At 36.3% G+C, this 5,267-nt stretch overlaps 1 pseudogene; it reads left to right on the forward strand.

The window, feature by feature from the left end:
* Positions 1-853: 853 nt before the first annotated feature.
* On the forward strand, positions 854-3,513 carry LOC130470158 (dnaJ protein ERDJ3A-like; annotated as a pseudogene).
* Positions 3,514-5,267: the final 1,754 nt, after the last annotated feature.

Consider the following 5,267-nt stretch of genomic DNA (forward strand, 5'->3'; position numbering starts at 1 on the left):
TGTCAATCTTGTCAATCATATGCGTGTGTTCTTTTATTGGGGTTGTAAGAATTTCTATGTAAAGGTCTTACGTAACGGGGTGTGGAATTAAGAAGATGCAGTAGTGTTGGTTCCTGGTGACATTATTAGTATCAAATTAGGGGACATAGTTCTAGCAGATGCTCGTCTAACAGACAAGGATCCTCTGAAGATCGATCAGGTAGGCTTATTAACAATACCCCCCTACCATGATGAATTTTCAGTTAACTTAACTTTCTCATCTTTTTCTTTTGCACTAATTGTCTCTAAAAATGCTACTTGCATCCTTTTTTTGCATGTGATGTCAATATGAGAGAAGTTAGTTAACTTCTGCAGTTGTTTAATTCAGAGAAATTCTTGTAGAGTATTCAGGTGATGTACTTGGAGTATTATCTACGATTCTATATGGGCGTAGTGGTCATTTTCGGAAGAAGGTAGCTCCAAGCCTCCAAGCTTCTAACTGTGATCTATCATCTTTATTAACATGTGTTGTTTTCTTTAAGGAAGTCAATTGGTAATATCTTCCTATTTGACTAACATGTTGACATCGTTATAAAAATCTTCTTTGTAATATGAATTTTAGATCAGTGGCCCAGAGGCTTTAAAACTTGGAGCCACAAACGTTTTGTTGGAACTCTTGCATGCCTTAATAAGCCAATGCTGAATAGGTGGATTTTGATAAACGAGACTAGGGAATAACAAATTCCGAAGTCATGTGTTGAGGCTGATGTAGGTGTTGAATTCTTCTGTATGTGTTCTTTTCCTTTTTTCGGTATTTCAGCCTTCCATGCTAATTTTTTTTATTATATATGATATGTTTTTGGTTTTTTACGAGATGGGTGCATATGCCTGCCATAATTTGACTACTACTACACAACTTACATCCCCTCTCTTTAATTCCGAGGTACACCCCAGGGAAGAAAGATGGGGGGGGTGAGTATCTTCTCCTTTGTCTTCTAAGGTGGTTATTGTGAAATTTACTGATTCATCTCTGTTCACTATGTCTATTTTGTGCAGTGTATGAAATTTTACATGATGAGAAAAAGGAAAACACTATGATTTATATGGTGACAAAAAAGGTGGCCCATCCTTTAATACGTTTGTACAGGAGATTATGGTGGATACTCCCACTTCACAAGCGGTGGATCAGGAGGACAGTGGCAGAATATGGGTGGGGGTGGTTGGTCTTTCTCCTTTTCTTTGGGTGGATCTGGCGTTGGAAACCCATTTTGTTTTGGCCTCAATGATATGTTTTCAAACTTATTTAGTGGTGGCTCTAGCTTTGGCGGTTCTGGTAGATCATCTAGATTTACATTTGGTGGGTCAGCTGGGTCAGAATCTGGGTTTAAGGGCCCCCCCAAGATTGTTCGTGCTGTAAGTTTACAAATATTTGTAAAGGAAATAAATGGCAAGAGAATTACTTGGCTTCTGCTATCTTATACGCCCTCAACAATGTCGATCCAGCAGTATGAGTTAGTCTTAGAGGAGATTGGTAACTCGTTGAAGGGAGCTATGAAAGTAAACTTCTTCTATCCTTGATTCCTTTCTTCTATAAACCAGTAGTTTCTCATAACAGTATAATGATGATGCTCTTGTCTCTTTTTGCAAGCTGGTAAAATCAATTGTGAGAGTGAATATTCTTTCTGAAAGAATTAGGGAATATATCCTCGTAGAACACCCAAATTATTTGTTACTCCTACATAACAAGTGAGAGTGGTTCCTTTGTCGATAACAATGACGAGTTGGATGTGAAAAGCTTGAAAAGCTTTAGTCAGGAACGATGGCCTAGGTTTTCGAGACGTGTTAGCCTGAATAATTTTCAACCTTCATCTGAGGTCGGGGAAGGATTGCCCCGAGTTATGCTTCTCTCGGCCATAAAAAATATACACTAGTGATTTGGCGTACTCTCAGTGGCTTGTATCCTAAGCTATTTATCTTCTATAACTCACAGGTATTATATGTTTATTCTGCATTGGTTGCACTCTGCACTGTGTACTCTTCCCCCTTCTCCCCTCCCTCCCTCCCACCCTCGAACAAAAAAAAAGGATAGGAAAAACAGGTAGTCAATGAATTCAAAAAAGATATCATTGTTTCTACAAACTTTGAGAAATGGGGGAAGATGTCACCTATTTAGTTTTGAACTTGACGCATGTTAATCCAATATTCCCCTTGCAAAGATTCAGTTTTAGGTGTCTCAATTTATGCAGCTTTTATTGATATGTACTGGCGAACCGTGGAATTTGACCTACTAATGTACTCAATGAGATAATATTGTTGCAATATATTGATGTACACTTGTACCTATGAATATCTTTAGACACGACGAGTGGAGCACAAGTTAAAACTGCAGTTTTCTTGTTTGATTGATTTTACAGGTTGGTGATATTTCTGTTCTAAGGTAAAAAGTTTAGGAGGTAATGCACTTCCGACTATGATGGGATGGTTTTCAAATGGAGAACAACAAATACTGAAAGCGAGAATATCTGTGAGAGATCTAGAGTCCGTTCTTCAGGAAATTGGTATCTTACTTGACGGTTTTGAAAATAGAGAATAAAATTGTGTTTCAAGTACCAAAAAGCCTGATTGTGAATCCTCTTGACAACATCAAACTTTCATGATCTTTGCGGAGAAGAAACTCATGTTTGCTTAGTTGGTGGTTTTAAATCATCAAAAGCAAGAGACGAACTCGAATAAATTTTATGAATGGTAAGTGGGAATATTAATTGGTAAATTTGTATACGACCAATTAAATAAAACGCCTACTTACTCTTATTGAAACTACAAGAAGTCATATTAGTCATTCTCACGAATATGAAGAACCTGTTGAATTAGTTAAATTGCATTAGTTTTGTTAGTTAAATTGCATTAGCTTTGTGATGTGGCATTTAATTTGATATTGCATTGGTACTGTGAATTATGTACTGCCAAATAGCCCGAATATGTTATATCTTGGATTGAAAAGAATGCTACAAGTTGGTCATGAATGGGTGGTGTCATCACGGTGGAGAAAGTCCGGCCACCCCCCATCTAAACTAAGGAGTAACTGTATTTTTAAAGCTAATAAATCTGTGTATGATTGTAGAGAAATAATTTATGTAGAAATTTGTCATGAGCTGTAAAAAAATAATTTACGTAAAATGTGTTTTGACTCTTATTTGACTTTGCAGGGAAGTAGTCACATTTCTTGGATTTGCATACTGTATATCTCGCAGCATCAAATGAGTTAGTCCTCAGAAATTACTGAGCAATCTTGGACAATAGCTTATTATTACGTAAGATGATTAATGCAGCTTCATTTTTGAGGAATAGTCGTTTGAGAGTGTGAGCTTTGGATGGGAGGATATGCATAGAGAGCAATATGGTTTGGTGGATGAATGGAGACTCTTGATTTCTTCTGTTCTGTTTTGCAACCTGCAAATGGACATTGCGGTGATCAGATATCCTGTCATAATGGTAGTAGAGAATGTGGTTTTGAGGCATAAGAGCTGCGCATGAGAGCCCGCAACCTGTCAATTTTCCATTCAATGGATATCAATGGGAGGTACTGTATATTCCTAGCATGATCATTGAATTGATTCGATCTTTCTTTTTGTTTATCTATGGCATTACCATCTTAATTTGTATATTCCTTTACATATGTCTGAATTAAGCTGGTCATTTGAATACATGGGATGATTATAGTATATGAGAAAATCATGTTTGATCAACGTTGTAGTAGAAACAAATAGAACTAAAAAACCATCACTACATACAGTTGAGCGAGGACGAGTCAGAGTGCGTTCACGACTGATTATTAAACCACACAAGCCCAAACAGGTCCAAGTTTCTATGAGGATTTCTCCCTCAACAACATCCAAGTTGATCACCTAGTCTGATCATTTTCACCTTTAAGATCCCTCCTTGCCTCATTGTAAGTTTCTTAAACCCATTTCACTCTTATTTGTTTATAACTATACAACTCACCAGTTTCATAACATATTTGAGATCTGTGTTGAAACCTTTCTCTACTGTCTTTCTTGTTGTTGTGCCACTAGATATTAGAATTCTTGTTATTTTTTATTATTTTAGTATGTTTAATAAATATAGATGGACACTGTATTTGTTTTTTATATGGTTATTGTGCAAAACTATTAAGCCTACATTTTTAGGCACTGTTAATTACTTCGCTTTTGTCGAGACGAAAATTTTAGAAGGGGGAAATCATTTTTTGTGTATGAAATCTAAAATCAGAAATCTTATTTCTCATACCTCTATTGTTTTTTATTTGAAATATGAGTGACGGTGCAAAAAAGTAGAACTTTTTCATCAGCTAACATGTACCACAATTAAACTCAATATATGAATACAAGGTTTAGAAAACTGTAATCCATCAAAACCAAAATTATTCCAGTAGTGCATCATACCTGAAGTTGTAGAAAGAAATATTTTCATTGTATTGCACATCACGAACCATAACCACTATCCGTTCTTTAGGACACTCGTAAGCACAATGAATGATCCAATCTGTCTCATTCTCAAGATCGTAGCAGATTTTCAAATCCTATACATTTTACAGAAAATTTGTGATGTGAAGAATGATCTCATCTACTGATTTTTTATCCTAAAAGGTTAGAAATCTTCAACTAACTCACCAAGTAATTAAGTATGCATGTTCAAAATATGTTCTGTACTCTGACATAAAAGAAGTACAACAACACAATCACATTTTGTACTCACTAATAAGTAATTAAGTATGCATATTAAGAATACATTTTGGTTTGAGGGAGCTAGATTGGAACGAAGATATTTCTTTATTTTAGGTGAAGACGAGGGAGGCTAAAGATGACTTGAAAGAAGGGAGTTAAGAATGATACTTATTAAGAAATCGAGTTTACATGAGCATATAGCTCTTAATACGCGAGAAAGAGAGAGAGAGAGAGAGAGAGAGAGAGAGAGAGAGAGAGAGAGAGAGAGAGAGAGAGAGAGAGAGAGAGAGAGAGAGAGAGAGAATATTTGTCGAAGGCCATCCGAGGTGAAATTCTTGGTTCATGTAGCCAACTCCATCAGTTTTTGGGATTAAGGCTCTGATATTGTTGTTGTGGTGAAGGAAATATGTGCTTCACCCAAGGTGCATTAAGTATAATACCAAGGTTCAGATTAATTGCGAACAATTAATTCAGTGAGATCAAGTGATCGGAACAGCTAGCTGGAGCAATGCTTCCGATCAGTGGGTTCTAATGGATATTGAACTCACAACTTACTCTTGACTG

The sequence above is a fragment of the Spinacia oleracea genome, chromosome 3 (genome assembly GCF_020520425.1).
Source record: "Spinacia oleracea cultivar Varoflay chromosome 3, BTI_SOV_V1, whole genome shotgun sequence".
Classification (NCBI taxonomy): domain Eukaryota; kingdom Viridiplantae; phylum Streptophyta; class Magnoliopsida; order Caryophyllales; family Amaranthaceae; genus Spinacia; species Spinacia oleracea.